The 22,013-nt window shown below is 40.0% G+C and overlaps 1 protein-coding gene and 1 long non-coding RNA gene across 3 annotated transcripts in view; one reads left to right on the top strand and one right to left on the bottom strand.

Moving 5' to 3' along the window:
• LOC140734841 (potassium voltage-gated channel subfamily KQT member 1-like) overlaps positions 1 to 22,013 on the top strand; it is a 535,989-nt gene that overhangs the window by 475,271 nt on the left and 38,705 nt on the right. The window lies entirely within an intron of this gene.
• LOC140734842 (uncharacterized) overlaps positions 19,916 to 22,013 on the bottom strand; it is a 124,137-nt gene continuing 122,039 nt past the window's right edge. For both annotated transcript variants that reach the window (XR_012100628.1, XR_012100629.1), the window contains one exon: positions 19,916 to 20,136. This is a non-coding gene — a long non-coding RNA (uncharacterized lncRNA). The remainder of the gene's footprint in view (positions 20,137 to 22,013) is intronic.

Raw genomic sequence — 22,013 nt, 5'->3', positions numbered from 1 at the left:
TCTAGGGTGGGACCTGAATCCACAATTATCTGACTCAGAAATGAAGATGGCAGGCTAATTCAGAGGAGAAATAATTCTGGATTTTCATTTCCCAAAGGCAGTAATGTCATGTCTACTGGGATACAGTGAAAAGCTTGTCTTGCATACTACTCAAACAGATCAAATCAGTATACAGTGCATTGAGGTAGAACAACGTTTAAAAACAATGTAGAATAAACTGTGACAGCTACAGAGAAAGTGTAGTGCAGGTGAACAAGAAGGTGCAAGATCATAATGAGGTAAATTGTGAGGTCAAGAGACTATCTTATCATACTAGGAAACCAATCAATAGTCTTCTAACAGTGGAGTAGAAACTGCTCATGCATGGTGGTACTGCTTTCCACTTTTGTAACTTCTACCCAATGGAAAAGGGGAGAAGAGAGAATGTCAGGGGTGTGTGGGGTCTTTGATTATGCTGACTGCTTTACCACAGATGCAAGAAACATAGAGTCTGTACAGGGAAGGCTAGTTTCCGTGATGTGCTGAGTTGTGTTCTCAACTCTCTTACGGTCATGTACAGAGCAGTTACCATACTAAATCAAATAGGATGTTTTCTATGGAGCATTGATAAAAGTTGGTAAGGGTCAACGGGGACAAACCTAATTTCTTTAACTTCCCGAGGAGGTAGAGGCATTGGTGAGCTTTCTTGACCAGAGAGTCTCTGTAGTTGGACCAGGACAGGCTGTTGGTAATGTTCAAAAGAGTTTGGGGTTCTTTTGGGACTTTTCAGCAGGATTCAATCATCACAATTTATTAGAAATTGGCAAAGTCCTATAACAGGAAGTTAGGTTTAAGCAGAGCGACCATTGTAGGAGCGGCCTAGTGTGAGTGGACCAGTGCTAGACCAGTTAATTTGAGACTTTGGCTCAAGAGACTTAGACGAGAAGAAGAAACATTTCTGGTAAATTTCTTTATTTCTTTGTGTATTAGTGCATAGCTGGTGTCAGTCACAAAGTTAGTGGTGTGTTCTTCATGTGGGAAGTCTGGGAGACTTCCAGTCTCCCTGATCTGCATGAGGTGCATCCAGCTGCAGCTCCTTATAAACCTGTAAGAATAGGAGCTGCAGCTGGATGACCTAAGGCTCATATAAGAAGAAATGTGGAGGTGACAAATATGGTAGTCAATGCACAGTTGCAGGGGGCAGGTAGCTGGGTTACTATTGGGAGAGAGAAAGGGAATAAGCAGACACTGCAACATATGCCTGTGGGTGTTCCCTTCAATAATAATTATACTATGTATTTTGAATACTGTTGAAGGAGGTATAACCTACCAGGAGAAAACCACTGTGACAACATCTCTGGCATTGTGTCTGGCTCTGTGGTTCAGAAGAGAAGGGGAGAGAGGAGGAGTGCAGTGGTGATAGGAGATTCATTAGTTAGAGGAGCAGAAAGGAGATTCTGTGGACATGAAAGAGACACCTAGATAGTATATTGCCTCCCAGGTGCTACGGTCAGGGGAATGATGAGCAGCTAGAAGTCGCAGTACATATTAGTATCAATGATATGGCTTGGAAGAAGGATAAGGTCCTGAAGGGAGAATACATGGAGCTAGGCAGAAAGCTGTAAAGCAGGACCTCAAGAGTAATAATCTCTGGATTGCTGCCTGTGCCATGTGCCAGCGAGGCTATGAATAGGATGGTTTGGCAGAATGTGTGGCTAAGTAATTGGTGTAGGGACAGAGTGTCAAATCTCTGAAGCACTGGGATCTCCTCTGGGGGAGGTATGACCTGTATAAAATAATGTGTTACTCTGAACCTGAGGGGGACCAAAATCCCTGTGTGCAGGTGAGCTAGGGCTGTTGGAGAGCATTTAAAGTAATTTGGCCAGGGGATGGGAACCAGCATGTAAAGGCAGAAGATGGGGGAGATGGTATACAAGAAGACTCTTTAAAGAAGGGTCTTTTAAGAGACTCCTGGATAGGTACATGGAGCTTAGAAAAATAGAGGGCTATGAGTAACCCTAGGTAATTTCTAAAATAAGTACATGTTTGGCACAGCATTGTGAGCTGAAGGGCCTGTATTGTGCTGTAAGTTTTCTATGTTCCTAAGATGCAGCAGCTAGTGAGACTGTAATGAAGAATAGGCAGTTGATGGGGCAAAACTGCAGTCAGTGTGATGGATTGAAGTATGTATTTACACTAAATAGTAAAGGGATGGGTTCAATAGATTGGAAAAATTAGGATAAAATAACTGAGAACGAGAGTGCAGGAGTGTTTACAAAATTCTCCAGAATAAATAAAAAGACAAAAAGTTTAGAAAAGGGATGAGAATTTAACTTCCAGTAACATGGAGGCAAAATTGAAAAGAGTGATGAATATAGGACTGAAGGTGTTGATTTTGAATGCATGCAGAATACAGAATAAGTTATCTTGAGTGCAGTTAGAAACTGGCAGGTACAACGTTATGAGCATCACTGAGTCATGGCCGAAAGAAGATCACAGATATGAGCTTAACATTCAAGGATACACATTGTATTGAAAGGACAGGCAGGTACAGATGACTATTAGTGAAAAATAAAACCAAATCTTTACAAAGAGGTGGCATAGGATCAGAAGATGTAGAATCCTTGTCAATAGAATTAAGAAACTGCAGGTGTAAAAACACCTTGATGGGAGTTATGTACAGGCCTCCAAATAGTAGCTGGGACATGGGGTACAAATTATAACGGGAGATAGAAAAGGCATGCAAAAAAGGAATTGTTATGATAATTATGTGGATTTCAATATGAGGTAGATTAGGAAAATCACATTGTTGCTGGATCCCAAAAGAAGGAATTTGTAGAATGCCTATGAGGTGCTTTTTTAGAGCAACTTGTGGTTGAGCCTACTAAGGGTAAAGACAATTCTGCATTTTGCATTGGTAATGAACCAGATTTGATTAGAGAGCTTAAGGTAAAGGAACCCTTAAGAGATGGTGATCATAATATTATAGAATTCACTCTATACTTTGAGAGAGAGGGAATCTAAAATCAGATGTATCAGCATTACATGGAGTAAAGGGAACTACAGAGGCATGGGAGAGAAGCTGGCCAAACTTGATTGGAAGAGGACAGTAGCAGAGCTGACAGCACAACAGCAATGGCTAGAATTTCTGGGGGCAATATGGAAGGTGTGGGATAGATTCATCCCAAGGAAGAAATATTCTAAAAGGAGAATGAAGCAACTATAGCTGACAAGGAAAGTCAAGACAGTACAAAAGCAAAAGTAGGGCTTATAAAATAGCAAAAATTAGTGGGAAGATAGAGGATTGGGAAACTTTTAAAATCCAATAGAAGGCAATTAAAAAAGCAATAAGGAAAGAAAAGATCAAATATGAAGGTAAGCTAGCCAATAATAAAAGAACATTAAAGAGAATACCAGAGATTTTTTTTCAGATATATAAAGAGTAAAAGAGAGGTGAGACTCTAGAGAGATAGTAATTAAAGTGAAATAAGTGGTGAATGAACTTAATAAGTATTTTGCATCAGTCTTCACTGTTTAAGACACTAACAGAATGCCAGAAGTGCTAGAGTGTCAGGGTGCAGAAGTGAGTGTTGTTGTTATTATTAAGGAGAAGGTTCTTGAGAAGCTGAAAAGGTACTGGAAGAAATAGTGGAGGCATTAGTAATGATATTTCAAGAATCATTACATTTTGGAATGATTCCAGAGGATTGGACTGTTGCAAATGTCACTCCACTCTTTCAGAAGGGAGAGGGCAGAAGAAAGGAAATTGTATGCAGGTTAGCCTGAGTTCAGTGGTTCAGAAGATTTTGGAGTCGCTTATAAAAAATGAAGTTTTGGGGTACTTGGAGGCTCATGATTAAACAGGCCAAAGTCAGCATGGTTTCCTGAAGGAAAAATCTTGCCAGTCAAAATCTGTTCGAATTCTCTGAGTAAAAACAGACAGGATAGACAAAGGTGAATCAGTGAATGTTGTTTACTTGGATTTTCAGTATGTCTTTGATAAGCTGCTGCACAATAAGCTGCTAAACAAGATAAGAGCCCAAGTATTACAGGAAAGAGACTAGCACGGTTAGGGGATTGGATGGATGGCAAGAAGTAAAGAGTGGGAATAAGCGGGACCTTTTCTGGTTGGCTGCTGGTGACTAGTGCTGTTCTACAGGGTGATGTTGGAACCACTTCATTTCACATTACATATCAATGATTTGGATGATGGAATTGATAGCTTTGTGGCCAAGTTTGTGGATGATACAAAGATAGGTAGAGGGGCAAGCAGTGTTGAAGAAGCAGAGAGTCTGCGGAAAGACTTAGACAGATTAGGAGAATGAGAAAAGAAGTGACAGATTGGATACAGTGTAGGGAAGTGTATGCTCATGCACTTTGGTAGAAGGAATAAAGGCACGGGTTATTTTCTAAATGGCAAGCAAATTCAGAAATCAAAAGTGCAAAGGGATTTGGGAGTCCTCATGCAGGGTTCCGTGAAAGTTAACTTGCAGGTTGAGTCAGTAGGGAGGAAGGCAAATACAATATTAGCATTCATTTCGAGAAGACTAGAACTTAAAAGCAAGGATGTAATGCTGAGGGTTTATAAGGCATTGGTCAGACCACACTTGGTGTAGTGTGAGCAGTTCTGGGCCTCTTATTGTAGAAAGGGTTTAGACGAATGAGGGGTAATCTCATTGAAACATATCGAGATGTTTCGAGATAGAGTGAATGTAGAGAGCATGCTTCCTCTAGTAGGGGTGTCCAGGACCAGAGGGAACAGCTTCAGAATGCAAGGATATCCCTTCAGAACACAGATGAGGAGGATTTTTTTCACTCAGAGTGTAGTGGATCTGTGGAATTCATTGCCACAGATGGTTGTGGAGGCTAAGCCATTGATCATACTTAAAGCAGATGTTGATATATTCTTGATTAGTAAGTATACCAAAGAATGTGATTAAGAGGGATAATACATCAGCCATAATGAAATGGTGAAGCAGATGCAATGGCCTAAATGGCCTAATTCCATCCTATGTCTTATGGTCTTCCCTACCAGCAATTTGAACTCAATTCTTCTCAACCTCAACACTGCTGATGTAGCAGGAGCATGTGCACTGATCCCCTTCCTGAAGATAATGACTAGCTCTTTTGTTGATATTGTTGTCAGGATACCATGTTACTAAAAACTCTACTTCCTTCCTCCCTCCTCTAACTGGTCGTATGAGACCAAAACTGGCTTCCAGGTGCTAACAATGATTAGAATGTACATTACTTAACCTGTCTTACCTGTGGAGAAGAGGAATTATACAAGCCAGCCAGTTTACTGTAATTAATTGTCACTGAACTGCAAAGTACATACGTGGTTTTATTTTCCTTTCAAAACTCTTCTGGAGTCAAACCTATTTGCCTGTACAGGAAGGCCATATTTGCCCAGAATGAGTTTGATTCAGCTTTATCCTCATACTTTTTATCAGCCTTCAATGTAATATTTGGTCCTGAATCAAATTCACTAATGGGAATTACTACTTCTGGCTCCATAAACAAAATAACAGGATACAGTCTGCTCGTCTGCTCAGTAAGTTTGCTTAATCTACTGTTTTTTTTAATATTTATTGCTTATTTATTATTATTATTTCTTTCTTTTCGTATTTGCACAGTTTGTTGTCTTTTGCACACTGGTTGAATGCCCAAATTGATGTGGCCTTTCATTGATTCTGTTATGGGGTTATTATTCTATATATTTATTGAGTAGGCCCTCAAGAAAATGAATCTCAAGGTTGTATATGGTGACATACATGTACTTTGATAATAAGTTTACTTTGAACTTAGTCAGTTGTATTGAACTTGTGATGAAACATTAGCTGATTTTTAGATTGGCAAGAAATAGCAGAAAACAAAGTTGGCTACAGGCAGTTAAGGCAATAATAGTGGAGTTTGGCAAAGGAATAATTTCTCACTGGAATTTAAAATGGAACCGGATATAAACAATAATGTTTGGATTATTTGGAGTTTATTTTTTAAACTTGGGATGCCAACAAAAGTATACAAGTTATATGAAGTAAACAGAAGTTATGTTTACCTAATGAAGACTTTGGTGTTTAATCCAGACCATTGTGAGGTGTTGCTCTTTGGGAGATCAAATGTTGGGGGTAAGAGTACAGTAAATGGCAGGATCCTTGGGAAAATTAAAATACAGAAGGATTTTGGGATCTAAGTCCAGATCTCTCTGAAAGTGGCAACAAAATTAGATAGTCTTAGAGCATCCTTGGCTTTATCACTGGGGGCACTGAATATAAATGTCTGCAAGTCATGTTGCAGCTGCATAAAACTTTATCTAGGGACCATTTTGAGTATTGTGTCCTGTTCTGGTCATCGCATTACAGGTAGGTTGTGGAAACTTTAGAGAGAATTCAGAAAATGTTCACCATGATGTTGCCTGGATTAAAGAGTATTAAGCAGAGGTTGGACAAATGTGGACTATTTTCTCTGGAGCTTCAAAGGCTAAAGGGAGTTCAGATAGAAGTTTATAAAATTATGAGAAGCATAGAATAAAGCAGATAGTCTTTTTCCCAGGATGGAAATGTCTAGTTCTTTAGGGCATATCTGTAATGTGAGAGGGGAAATTTACAGAAGATGTTGAAGGCAGGTCTTTTTAGACAGAGTGGTGAGGAGCTGGGGTTTGTGGTTCAGAAGAGGACTTAGATAGGACAATGATTTTTAAGAGACACTTAGACAGGAATGTGAACATGCAGGGAATAGAGGGGCATAGATCTTTGCAGGCAGATGGATTATTTTAATTTGGCATCTTAACAAATTCCACCTTGCTCAAAAAGCTACAGAACCTGGACCTCTATACCTCCCTCAGCAATTGGATCCTAGACTTCTTAACCAGAAGACCACAATCTGTGCGGATATCTCCTCCTCGTTGATGATCAACACTGCACGCCTCAGCGATGTATGCTTAGCCCACTGCCGTACCCTGTCTATACCCCTGACTGTGTGGCTAGGCATAGCTCAAATGCTATCTATAAATTTGCTGATGACTCAACCATTGTTGGCAGAATCTCAGATGGAGACGAGAGGACGCACTGGAGCGAGATGTACCAGCTAGTTGAGTGGTATCGTAGCAACAACCTTGCACTTAATGTCAGTAAGACTAAAGAGCCAATTGTGGACTTCAGTAAAGGTAAGATGAGGGAACACAAACCAATCCTCAGAGGGATCAAAAGTAAAGAGAGTAAGCAATTTCAGGTTCCAGGGTGTCAATATGTCTGAGGATCTAACCTAGTCCTGAAATATTGATGTGGCTATAAAGAAGGCTAGACATTGGCTATATTTCATTACCAGTTTGAGGAGATTTGGTTTGTCATCTAAAACACTCAAACTTCTATAGATGTACCTTGGAGAGCATTCTGACAAGCTGCATCACTGTCTGGTGTGGGGGTGGGGGAGCTACTGCACAGTATCAAAAGAAGCTACAGGAAGTTGTAAAAGTAGTCAGCTCCATCATGGGTACTACCCTCCAATAGCATCCAAGATGTCTTCAAGGAGCAGTGCCTCAGAAAGGTGGTGTCCATTATTAAGGACCCCCATCACCAGGACATGCCCTTTTCTCATTGTTATCATTGGGAGGGAGCTACAGAAGCTTGAAGGCATGCACTCAGCAATTCAGGAACAGCTTCTTCTCCTCTGCCATCCAATTTATAAATAGAAATTGAACCTACGAGCACTACTTCACTATTTTTTGTTATTATTTCTGTTTTTGCACTATTTTTAATGTAGCTATTTTATATATATATATATATATATATATATATACACACTTACTGTAATTGATTTATTATTTTCTATATTATCATGTATTGCATTGTACTGCTGCCACTAAGAACAAATTTCAGAACATATACCAGTGATATTAAACCCGATTCCAATTCTGACCAGCACAGAAATCATGGGATGAAGGGTCTTTTTCTGTGCTGAACTGTTCCATGTTCCGAGATGTGCTAGGTTGTATTCAAGGGTGAACAGGCAGGGACACAGCTTACAGCTCAGATATTCACTCATTCATTAAGGTCACATTTAAATTCCTGAATATGTTCAAAAGATTTGCTTAAAAACTGAATTGTGAAAGACATAAATATTTTGGAATAATTTACTGAATTCTCAAGTAAAACAAATTATTAACAAAGCAATGTGAACTGCCAAAATGTTGCAGATACTGCAAAATTGAAACAAAAAAATATAAAGTGATGTGAATATTGAGCCAGGAAGCATTTGTGCAGAAAAATAAACTAGATATATTATATTTTCTGGATCTTCTTGAGCAGTCTGAGGAATGTGCAATGGACAAATTATTAGAGAGAAAGACCAGAGCCAGAAAGAACTGCAGTTTTAAAAAACTTTAGTGGACCACACCTGCACTACCACATACAGTTCTGAGACACAAAATTGGATGAATAGCACCCATACCATGAGTGTTGAAGTGGTTTCATAAAGAAACTGGAAGTACATCTGGACACTTATAGCATATAGTAATATTGGAAAACATTGACACCAGTACTACCACTTACCCATTGCACGTGGCAGACACATCAAGTCAATCAGAGCTGCCTGGCTGGAGCTCGACAGGATAGATGGCATCCAGTTGTACATATATAGAATGCCAGAAAGCCGTGTACTAAATCGCTATCTAAAGGGATTTGCAAACTGTTTAAAAATCAATTTCTACTGAAACAATTTGACTATTGAAATATTTGCAGAGGTATTTGATGTTAACAAAAGGTCTTTAAAGTTGCTACTGTCTTCACACAGTAATGTGACAAGTATTGATTTCAAGTTTCTGTACAATCCAGTTACACTCCTACCTGCATACACTGGCCTTTGAATGCACAGTGAGTGGGAGAATGAGCATAGGACACACAAGGTCGAGTTTCTAGAAGACAGAAAAGTAGGTGAAAGAGAAGTGTGAATGCCGAGAAGCCACGCAATTAGAGATCAAGGCCCCCAATTAAAGGCAAGCTCTACTTCTCATGTTTTAACACCTTTACATTGTTAATCTGGTAGATGTAAAAAGGGAAAGGTCATAAGGAAATAAAAGGATGATGTGAAACAATTTGATGGAAAATTAGATAATTAACCGACAGAAGTAATACCATTATTGAGCAAAGGAGGCATTAGCAGAAATCTGACAGGTTCCCAAGAAATATAAAATGTTCTCAAGAAGGTTACTAAGGCGATTGAAGAGTGGGTGGACTATTACTGAGGAAACTGGCCTTATTCAATACAAGAAGGGGAGTGGTTAACATATATTCATAGAAACGTAGAAGCATAGAAAACCTACGGCACAATACAGGCCCTTCAGCCCACAATGTTGTGCCGAACATGTACTTACTTTAGAAATTACCTCAGGTTACCCATAGCCCTCAATTTTTCTAAGCTCCATGTACCATGGTGGAAATAATGGAAATCATCCTATTTGATTTCAGAGGTGAGAGAATAGTAAGTTTAATTGAAGAGAATACTACCATATTTCTAGGAGGGAGACATACTTGGTTGAAAGCCTTATTCACCATGATTGCGTAGATTTATCATCTAAGTTAAAAGGTAATTTCAAGAGCTCTGATTTTAAGAGTGGAACAGTAAGAAGTTGAAAAAGACTGAGAATCTAGGAGAATTGAACAGTCTTTAAAGTAAGTAAATTGAATAGAAACAGAGTTTGGATTATTACAAGACCCACTGGAATTAGAACAGATATCAGTCTTGGAGATGGAGAAAGGAATGTAGAAAAAGGAACAGAACAATAAGAGATAGATCACATAAAATAAGGGAAAGAAGGCTGGAAATCTGAAGATAAATATTTATTTGCTTCACATTTCCTCTGTGTATGAGATGATGAGAGGCATTGATTGTGTGGTTTTTTCCCAAGGCTGAAATGGCTAACACGAGGGTGCTTGAAAGTAGGTACAAGGGGGATGTCAAAGGTAAGTTTATCACACAGAGAGTGGTGGGTGCGTAGAATGCACTGCTGGCAATGGCGGTAGAGGCGGATATACAACAGGGTCTTCTGAGAGACTCTTAGATAGGTACATGGAGCTTAGAAAAATAGAGGGCTATGTGGTAGGGTAATTCTAGGCAGCTTCTGGAGTAGGTTACATTGTCAACACAGCATTGTGGGCCAAACAGCTTGTTATGTGCTGTAGATTTCTATGATTCTCTGAGTACATTAAAGATTTTTAAAGATTAGCTATATTTATCACATGTACATTGAACCATACAGTAAAATGCATTAAAAACACAAAATGCTGACAGAACTCAGCAGGCCAGACAGCATCTATGGGAGGAGGTAGTGACGACGTTCTCAGGGCCGAAACGTCGTCACTACCTCCTCCCATAGATGCTGTCTGGCCTGCTGAGTTCTGCCAGCATTTTGTGTTTTTATTTATTTCCAGCATCTGCAGATTCACTCGTGTTGCCAGTAAGATGCATTATATGTGTTAAATCAAATCTGCATCTTAGCATGCCCACAACTCACCAGCCCTAATTGTACATCTTTGTACTCTAGGAGTAAACTGATGTGGTCACTGGGAGAGCAGATAAAACCATTACAGTGTACCCCTATGGCTGTTCTGGATACTATTTGGGGGTGGGGGTGGGCCACAGCAACCATGTCTCTGGTGTTGAAGCTGGAACTGTGGCTCAGAAGGCAAGGGGGAGGAAAAGGACTGCAGCACTGATAGGAGACCTGTAGTTAGAGGAGTAGGCAAAGGACGTGTCAGAGACACCTAGATGGCGCATTGTCTGCCAGGTGCCAGCCAGGGTCAGGGATGTCTCAGTTTGAATTCTAAAAGGGGAGGGTGAGCAGCCAGAAGCCTTGGTGCCTGTTGTCATGAATGTCATAGGTAGGAAATGGGAAGAGGCTCTGAAGAGAGAATTTAGGGAGCTAGGAAGAAAGTCTGGATTGCAGCATATCTGCCATGTGTCAGTGAGGGTAGGAATAGAATGATTTGGCAGATGAATGTGTGGCTGAGAAACTAATGCAGGGTGTTGGGATTTCAGATTTCTGGATCATTAGTATCTCTTCTGGGAAAAGTATGTCCTGTTTCAACAGGACAAGTTTCACCTGAATCCAAAAAGGATTAATATCTTTGCAGGCAGGTTTGCCAGAGCTGTTGGGGAGGGTTTAAACAAATTTGGCAGGGGGAGATGGGAACCAGAGTGATTGGACTGAGGATAGGGTTGTTGGTTTACAAGCAGAGGGTGTGCATAGTGAGACTGTCAGGGAGGACAGGCAGGTGACAGGGCAAAATTGCAGTTAGTGGAATGAGTTGGCAGTATAAAAGGGAACTAACATTGAAACGGGTGATGGATAGAGGACTGAAGGTATTTGAATGCACACAGTATATGAGATAAGATAGGTGATGTAGCACAACAGGATTAATGTTGTGGGCATCACTGAGTCGTAGCTGAAAAAATATTAAAGTTGGGAGCTTAATATACAAGGATTCACATTGTATCGAAAAGACAGGCAGGTAGGCAGAGAGGTTGACATGGCTCTGTTGATAAAAAATTAAATAAAATCCTTAGAAAGAGATGACATACATAGGATCAGAAGATGTAATAATAATAACAATAAATACTTTATTGATCCCATGGGAAATTCTTTCGTTACAGCAGCAAAATTTAAAAACACACTTAGCAGTGTGCAGACTTAACTAGTAATAAAGAACAGAATAATCATATACAGAACAATGTTCTTTCAATATACAATAATGCACATTATTGTAGAATCCTTCTGGGAAGAGTTAAGAAACTGCAAAGGTAAAAGGATCCTGATGGTAGCTATATACAGGCCTCTGAATAGCTGCCAGGATGTGGGCTACAAACTACAACGAGAGATAGAAAAGGCAAGTCTGAAGGGCAATGTTATGATAGTCCTGGGAGATTTAATATACAGGTAGATTAGAAAATCAGGCTGGTGCTGGATCCCAAGAAAGAGAACAGGTGATCTTGGGGTACTAGGAGCCACATGATAAAATAGACAATGTCAGCATGATTTCCTTAAGGGCAAATCTTGCCTGACAAATCTGTTGGAATTCTTTGAGGAAATAACAAATAGGATAGAAAAAGGAGAATTGGTAGATGTTGTTTACTTTGATTTTCAGAAAGCCTTTGACTAAGTGCCACAGAAAAGGCTGTTTAACAAGTCACGAGCCCATGATATTATAGAAAAGATGCTACCATGCACAGAGCATTGGCTGATTGGCAAGAGGCAAAGAGTGGGAAAAGAGGAAGCCTTTTCTGATTGGTTGTTGCTGTCTACTGGTGTTCTGCAAGGGTTGGTGTTGGGACCACTTCTTTTTATGTCATACGTCAATGATTTGGATGATGGAATTGATGGCTTTGTGGCCATGTTTATGAATGATACGAAGATAGGTGGAGGGACAGGTAGTGCTGAGGAAGCAGGGAGGCTGCAGAAGAACTTAGACAGATAGGAGAATGGGCAGATGCAATACGGTGTCAGGAAGCATCTGATCCTACTCTTTGTTAGAAGGAATAAAAGCATAGATTATTTTCTAAACAGGTAGAAAATTCCCAAAAGGTTATCTTACAGGTTGAATCAATGGTGAGGAAGGCATGTGCAATGTTAGCATTCATTTCAAGTGGATTAGAATATAAAAACAAGGATGTAATGTTGAAGCTTTATAAGGCACTGGTTATGTCACACAGTGTATTATGTGTAGTTTTGGGCCTCTTATTTAAGGAAGGATATGCTGACATTGGAGACAGTTTAGAAGAGTTTCATGAGAGTGATTCTGGGGATGAAAGGCTTATTGTATGGGAAGTGATGGATGGCTCTGGGACCTTTACTTGCTGGAATTTAGAAGAATGAGGTGAGGTGGGATGTCATTGCAAACTATCGAATGTTGAAAGTCTACATAGAGTGAATGTGGAGAGGTTGTTTCCTCTTGTTGGGGAATCTAGGATTAGAGGGCACAGTCTCATAATAGAGGGATGTCCACTTAGAACTGAGATATGGAGGAATTACTTTAACCAGAGGGAGATGAATCTGTGGAATTTGTTGCCACAGATGGCTGTGGAGGCCAGGCCATTGGGTGTATTTAAGGTGGAGGTTGATAGGTTCTTGATTAGTCAGAGTGTAAAAGGTTATGGGGAGAAGGGAGGAGATTGGGGTTGAGAGGGAAATGGATCAGCTATGTCAAAATGGCAGAGCATATTTAATAGGCTGTGTGGCTTACTTCTGCTCTGATGTCTTATGGTCTTACATTCTTTTAATTTTAGTTATTAAAATTCATTCACATCCATGGCTCTTTTGGGCAGATGGTTCCAGATTTCATGTGACTGAGAAAGTATTTCTTAACTTCCCTCCTAATTTTAATATGCCTGCATCTCTGTACGTTGCTTGCCCATATCCAATCTATTAATTTTTCTTATTATAAGCTTGTCAATTAAATTACTCATCGACCTTTTAAGCTTGCACTAGTATAAAATAAATTTATGTAACCTGTCATCATGACTTCACTCTTTAAATAGGAGTAGACAAATTGAAATAATCTCTGAAAACAGACACAGGATCCAAAGAAGCAATTAACCTGGCCACGTTGCTTTCATTATACAGAACGTACTAAATTTGCCCTGCCTGCTAATGGTTTTAGTGTGTTGTCAGAATTAACTGTGTTGTTTATGGGTTTATCACCTCGCCAGGAGGCCCAGTTTCATGAATGGCTGATGGCAGTTAAAGATAGTTAACACAACTTAAAAGTAGCCTGCATTTTCTTAAAAATAATGGATCGTGGCTACAGCAGGTGCTGTTGGGTTTTCCAGGATTGAACAAATTTTACTTTTTCACCAACTCTATAGTAAAGACTTTGGTACGGGTGAAGAGGAGGAAAGGTGATCAAGAATCCACAAGAATCGTGTAGCCGCCCAAGCACACACTCAGTAGGCAGTGGAAGGAGATAACTGTAGTACAGTGGTCATGTCAGCAATCAGGTTCTTGTCTGAGGTGTTCCGTGACTTCCGATAAATGAGAAGTGCCATATGTCACTAATTTTTCTACCAGGCTTGCACACTGATCACTGCAGCACATCCGATCACTCACCTACTCACCAATCAGTACTGATCACTAACTTCGTATGTTCCAGTGTATCTACACACAGTTAGCACTGTTGCAGGCTTCACATTCATGTCTTTCTGTGTGCACACATCTTCATATTCAATAATATTAAACAAATTAATTAAATATATTTATGACACTCAAAAAATGGCTTTACCTTCTCCCTTGTGGAATCAGGTGTTAGACAACATTGCAGAAGACATTATTGTAGCAGCCATTACTGCACATGTTGACAGTATCTGAAGTGTAGAGAGTGAGCAATTTCAAGGTCCTGGACATCAAGATCTCTGAGGATCTAACCTGGTCCCAAGATATCGATGCAGCTACAGAGAAGGCAAGACAGCAGCTATATTTCATTAAGAGTTTGAACAGATTTGGTTTGTCAACTAAACCACTTGAAAACATCTATAGATGTACTGTGGAGTACATTCTGACAGGCCACATCACTGTCTGGTATGGAGGCTGGGATCAGGAGGAGGAGGCTACTGCACAGGACTGAAAGCTAAAGAAAGTTGTAAAATTAGTCAGCTCCATCTGTGGTACTAGCCTCCGTAATACCCAAGATATCTTCAAGGAGCAGTGGCTCAGGACAGTGATGTTCATTATTAAAGGCTCCCATCACCCAGGATAGGCCCTCTTCTCATTGTCACTGTCAGGAAGGAGATACAGAAGCCCAAAGCACACTCTTAGCGATTCAGGAACAGCTTCTTCCCCTCTGCTAAAAGATTGCCAATGGACTCCGAACCCAAGAACACCAACTCACATTTTTTTAATATATATTATTTCTGGTTTTGCACTATTTTTCATCTGTTCAATATATATATATCTACTGTAATTGGTTTACTTTATTTTTCTTTCTATATTATCACATATTGCATTGTGCTGCTGCTAAGTTAACAAATTTCACAGCACATGCCGGTGATAATAAACCTGATGTGTAGAAATCATTGAAGATAACTTTAAAGCATATCTTTTACACATTTCATTTCATTTCCATCTCATCACACCAGTTTTCTGATTAATAATCTACAGGTGGTACATACATCTTTTACTTCCATTCTATTTATCCCTCACCATAAATCTATCTTTTTACAGTTCTCTTTTTAAGTTGCCATAAACTAGACTGACTGAGCAATGGTAGAATTGTAACAAAGTAGTAAATATGAAGACATAACATCATTCATGCATGTAATTCAGAGTGGAATAGGATCTGCAAGTGGTGAGGCATTAGGCACAATGAGGCTGCAGTAAGGGAAGGATAAAGGACAGCAAAGGGGCCTGCTCAGTGGAGAGCAACAATACAGTACAGAGTACTGAGAAGATTTTGAACGAGTTGCCACAGAAGACAGCACAATGTAATGCAAAACACACAAGATGCTGGAGGATCTCAGCAGGTCAGGCAGCATCTAAGGAAATAAATAAAACAGTTGACATTTCGGGCTGATGAAGGGCCATGGCCCGAAACGTCGACTGTTTCTTCACTTCTATAAATGCTGCCTGACCTGCTAAGTTCCTCCAGCATCTCGTGTGTTTTGCCTTGGATTTCCAGCACCTGCAGACTTTCTTGTGTTGATGATTCTAGCACAATGTAATGCTAAATCTATCACCAGTGATGTCAAAAAGCCTGTGTGCAATGTGAAGGAGCACTGATGTCCATCACCAGCCTGAAACAGAAATGTGCAGTGTCTACAATCTGTCCATTCAGCATGGAAATGATAGGCAACATACTTGTGGGCCCATGATAAACTGATTCCATTATAACACAAGCAGAAGCTAGTGAATATCTGGGAGCTGCAGTGGAAACTCAGAACATGGCATGCAAGCCCAAATGCAGCCATATAAGATCCAATAAAGACCATCATGATGGTGGATTCCAGCTTTTGATAAGGTTTTCAGGGTGTCGAAGCAATTCAATAACATGTCTTCCAATAGATTTTTAAATTGAGGAGAGGTGAGGATTAAGTGGCACATGTGTCTATTGTGCTCCCACAAGAGCTCAAGGCCTGGAGGGAGGCAAATAACCTCTTTCTCAATGGCAACAAGACAAAGGAGATGGTATTGACTTCAGAAGAACTCGCACCACTCTTGGGAGTGAACATCTTGCACAATGTTTCATGGTTCCAGAATACCTCTGATATAATCAAGAAAGCTCACCAACACCTCTACTTTCTGAGGAAGCTGAAGAGAGCAGGACTTTGCACATTAATAATCACAACTTTCTATAGAACGTGCAGTAGAGAGCATCCTCACATGCTGGATTACTGTATGGTATGGAAACTGCACTGCAGCAGACAGGAAGTCTCTACAACAGGTAGGCAAAACCACACAATGCATCATAGACATATATCCCGAAGGATGGCAGGGAGGTTTGCTAAGGCTATTGGGGAGAGTTTAAACTAGAATTGCTGGGGGTGGGAACCGAACTGAAGAGACAGAGGAAGAGGTGGTTAGTTCACACGTAAAGAAAGCTTGTAGGCAGTGTGAGAGGGAGGATAGGCAGGTGATAAGGAAGGAATGTGCTCAAACTGATGGTTTGAGATGTGTCTATTTTAATGCAAGAAGCATTATGAACAAAGTGGATGTGCTCAGAGCATGGATCCATACTTGGAGCTATGATGTTGTGGCCATTACAGAGACTTGGATGGCTCAGGGGCAGGGATGCTACTCAGAGTGCCGGGCTTTAGATGTTTCAGAAAGGACAGGGAGGGAGGCAAAAGAGGCATGGCATTGCTGATCAGAGATAGTGTCACGGTTGATGAACTTGTACAGGTCTGATTATATGAGTAGACTTACTGATGAAACTAGTGTTACATGCATAGCTCTCAAAACACCCTATATACAAACTGAATATAAAATATTTGTCACTGATAGTGCAGCAACAAAACTGTCACTGAAAGTAAAGTATACTTATTTTCCTTTCCTTGCACCAAAGCTTATAATTTCACACTTGCATTTCTTATGTTGTATATAAAGATACAATACAAGCATGGTGGGTTTGATATATGTCTCTACCAAAGGAAGTGTTAGATGCTCCTTCCCTCCACTATCCTGCAAGTCATCCTCGGGCAAGGTGCAGTATCTGCTTAGCCCCTCCCCACCCCCTAATTAGGGCTATGTGAAGCCATGGGAGCAGGTGGTGCATATCTCAAGTCCTAGTTATGTGACCACTGATGCCAGGCAGACAATCTGTGAAGAGTATTAATAATGGCTGGGGTCACCCGTCTTGTAAAGACATTGACCATAAGGCGGCAATGGCAAACCACTGCTGTAGAAAAATTTGCCAAGAACATTCATGGTCATTAGACCATTGTCACATACGTCCTATTAATATATTTTGAACAGGATATCTAAAATTCTTCATTTATTTCAATCACTCTGTTATGCCTTATTATTTAATAGTAAAATAATGAATACACATAAATGAGCAATAGAACTCTTTTTTTAAAAAAGGCTATAATTATTGTTAATAAATTATTATTAATAATTGATCATCTCTGCTCAAAATTACCATGGCACGCAAGAGAATTTTTTAGAAAGTTATTGCCAATTTGGACATGACACACACTCTCAGAAAGGTTCACCACCCCTGGATGAAAGTTTGATGAGGTGTGGAACTGAGTGATCCTAACAAACTCTTTAGTGAGCAAGTTAATGGCAATTAAGTGTCACTTGGTACTGCAGCTCTGTTGATGACTGTTTCCAACAGCAGTGGATTAGCTGAGGAACATGCTGATCAGCTGACTTGAATTTGTAATTATTTTGTTAATATACCCAACGATTTTCCACGATCTCAAATTACTGCCATTGTTGCAGTTGTGTTGGCATATCGCTGTTATCTGCGTAGTGTGCTTTGCAATGCAAGTCTTCAATTCTATTAGCTGAGATGTTATTGTAGTTGTACAACCTTATGGCATTCAATGCACTTTTCTTTATAATCACATGGAGAAAATCAATTTGTCTGAAGGACGTTTCTTATGGCTGAACATGGTTGCAAATGCTCAGAAAAGTCTTTGCCATAGAATGCATCTTCACCATCAATGAGGATGTGGATAATGAAACCTTCCTCTTTTATTAGTTGACTGTCACCATTCATGTGTTCTGATTTGTTGGTCATGGGATTGCTCAGCTCTGAACATGCATGCTGACTTGCCACATTTGCAGCCTCTTAACTTTACTCATTTTTGGCTACTACTGGTGCAGCTCATAGCTTTTCCTTCTATGTTTGTCTCCTAACCAGAAATAGTCCCGACTTCGAGGTAACGGTAGAGTGAAGGATGTACCAAGCTATTCGATTACTAATTTAGAGAATATGGTGGAATATAATTCTATTGATGGCTGAGTGCCTCACAAATGATTAGTGTTACCAGAAAATCGAAGTACTGTAGATGCTAGAAATGAAAAAAAATACTGGAAAGGTAGCAGGTCAAACAGCATCTGTGAACAAGATCCAACATATTTCCAGTCCAATACCCTTTATCAGTAAATGGCTTTGGATCAAGGACAGAAGGCTTGAGGAGAGAAACTAGACAAAGAGAAACTAGTGCAAGTTTGCTCTTAATACAGGGGGAAATATTATGCTACGAGACTGAGGGGAAGAAGACCGCAGTTGAGATCATTAGTGTTATTTACATTGAAGCCAATGTTATCCATATACTGTACATGTAATTGTAGAAGAGGGTGAAAGAACAGGGAACATGACTGCTTTCAGGAAAGAAGTCCAGATTTATTCTGGAATGATGAACAATTTTGGCAGATACGATCTGGAGTCAATGATGCTTTAAATGGTCTAGCCAGGTCTGACATTGAATGGCTATGTTGGTTCATAGAATGGTAGAATAGTTACAGTTTTGGAAGATGTCAATCAGTCCTTCATAGGTTACTGAACTTTAAGAAAATGACTTTTACACAAGTAAAAACAATTTCATACATTTAAAAGCAATTTTCAATCTAGTAAGAATAATAATGATGTTTCTTATTATTTGTTGATGACTGAACATAGTACATATTCCATTGGTTTAATTATGGGTAGCATCAGGATGATTATTCAGTAAAATAAAATTATAGCAATTGATCATAGAGCACTATAATACGGAGAAATCAGCTTATAGGCAGTTCTCAGGAACAGAATCCTTGCATAACTCAGGGACCACTTGCATTTCTAGCTAAAACACACAGTAGGATGAACGGTGTCTGTCTATTATTATACTTCGTTGGTTTTATGTAAATTAACCTGGCAGGGAAATGTAACAGGTTAAACTCTATCATGTAAAGCAGGACCTGGGTCCCCTTCAGTAGGGGTAACCTCTCATGGGGTAACACACACTGGATATTAGACGAGCTTTGCTGGTTGGGCAGAGTCTAACCCCCTCCACAGCTTTAGGATGGAGGGCAGAGGGTTTGGTGGGTAGCTCTGGAGTTTTTTTTCATGCAGAGGATGTCTGGAATCTGGAACACACTTGGCAGAGGGGTTAATACTACTTAAACATTTAAGATATATCTAGATGAGCACCTGAGTCTCTGAAGAATAGAAGGCTACAGATCAGTCAGACCAGTATGGATGAGTCAGTGCAAAGTTGACTGCAGCAATGTTGCAGCTTGCGTATTTGAATAACAATCCTGCTAATCAGCTGTCATCAATGTCTTATTCAGACTTTGACCTTATATCCATATAGTCTACATAATTACATATTCCGCTGAGCATTGCAACCACATTTCACACCTTAAGCAGTGTTGGCTCGTGATCAAACGCATTACGAGCCAAACTATTGCAATGTAAATTGCTTGGCATAACTGCTGGCAGCAATAACAAGTATTGAGGACAGACAGCACAATGACATTTTATTCCTGTGGAAGAGTAGGGGGTTACCATAATTAATAGTGGGGCTGAAACTATTATGGTGTTGTCATGTTTCTGTAAGTCCACTTCTCCTTCAGCTCATGGTGTCTTCAAATGGCATGCACTTCTTGCGTTATCCTCCACCCCTTCAGCACAACCATAGTCCTTTTCTTTTTTTTGTAGACATTTCCTTTTCAGTAGGTTAAAACTGTAAACAGAACAGACAATAAAAGAGGAAAGGGTCAATGACTGAAGTGACACTCAACTCCATTTTAACACTTGCCATCAATAGCTCAGATATGTGCTTTTCAGTTCTTTAAAGGGTAGCTAAGGAGCTCAAGTGGTAAGAGAAGGGTATAAGAGTTCAATATACTTTGAGGGTTTGATGCAGCGGCCTGTTGGAAAAGAAACTGGCCAAGCACTATAAGGCTATGTGCTTAGCCCCTGCTTGACTCACTTCATATGTATGACTGAGAGGCTAAGCATGGCTCCAATACCATATTTAAATTTGCTGATGGCACCACTATCATTGGCCGAATCAAAGGTGGTGACAAATCAGCAATATAGAAACATAGAAAACCTACAGCACAATACAGGCCCTTCGGCCCACAATGCTGTGCCAAACATGTACTTACTTTAGAAATTACCTAGGGTTACCCATAGCCCTCTATTGTTCTGAGCTCCATGTACCTATCCAGGAGTCTCTTAAAAGACCTTATCATATCTGCCTCCACCACCGTCGCCGGCAGCCCATTCCACACACTCACCACTGCATAAAAAACTTAGTCCAGACATCTCTTCTGTACCTACTTCTACGCACCTTAAAATTGTGCTCTCTCGTGTTAGCCATTTCAGCCCTGGGAAAAAAGCCTCTGACTGTCCACACAATCAATGTCTCTCATCATCTTTTACACCTTATAGGAGGGAGATTGAAAATCAACTTCTCAATTAATGTCAGTAAGACCCAAGAGCTGATTATTGACTACAAGAGGAGGAAACCAGAGGTCCATGGGCTAGTCCTCATCAGGGGATCAGAAGAGGAGTGGGTCAGCAACATTAAATTCCTCAGCATTACCATTTCAGAGAATTTACCCTGAGTCCAGTACATAAGTGCCATTACAAAGAAAGCACAGCAGTTCCTCTACTTTCTTAAAAGTTTGTGAAGATTCGGCATGTTTTCTAAAACTTTGACAGACTGCTATAGATGCATGTGGAGAGTATGCTTGCTACATCACAGCCTGGTATGGAAACACCAGTGAAAGGAAAAGCTTACAAAAAGTAGTGGATACAGCCCAGTCCATCACGGGTAAAGATCTCCCCTCCCACACCCACCCCCAACCATTGAGCATATCTACAAGGAGCGTTGTTGCTAGAAAGCAGTATCCATCATTAAGGACTGCCACAATCTAACCATTCTCCCTTCTCACTGCTGCCACCAGGAAGGAGGCACAGGAAACGCCGGTCCCATATCACCAGATTCAGAAACATTTATTATCCCTCAACCACCAGGCTATTGAACAAAAGGGGATACTTTCACTCACCCCAACACTGAGCTGTTCCCACAATCTATGGACTCACTTTCAAGTTCTCTTCATCTCATGTTCTTGATATTTATTATTTATTATTATTTTGGGGTTTTTTCTTTTTAATTTACACAGTTTGTTATCTTTTGCACATTGGTTGTTCGTTTTGTGTGCAATTTTTCACTGATTCTATTATGTTTCTTTGTATTTACTGTGAATGCCACAACAAAATGAATCTCGGGGTTATATATGGTGACATATGTTCTATGATAATAAGTTTACTTGAACTTTGAACTGTAGATGCTGTAAGTGGGAAACAAACTGTTGAACAGGTGAGGTAGCATTTATGAGAAAAAAAACACTGCAAATAAAAGGTAATTGATCACTTGGTAGATGCAAAGAAATGCCTGCTTTAGCGGCAAGACCTTGGGAAAATCTGCTTGCATTGTCGGGGATCTGTGGGGATCCCCAGCACACTACTGCATACTGCCCGAAAATAAACCATTTGCCATGGAAATTATAGTGATTTTATTTCAACACTTGGCTTAATCCAGTAGCAAGT

Source organism: Hemitrygon akajei, chromosome 10 (assembly GCF_048418815.1).
Source record: "Hemitrygon akajei chromosome 10, sHemAka1.3, whole genome shotgun sequence".
In the NCBI taxonomy this organism is placed as follows: domain Eukaryota; kingdom Metazoa; phylum Chordata; class Chondrichthyes; order Myliobatiformes; family Dasyatidae; genus Hemitrygon; species Hemitrygon akajei.
The sequence above is the reverse complement of the archived record's forward strand: the minus strand, read 5'-3'. Positions and strand labels throughout refer to the sequence as shown.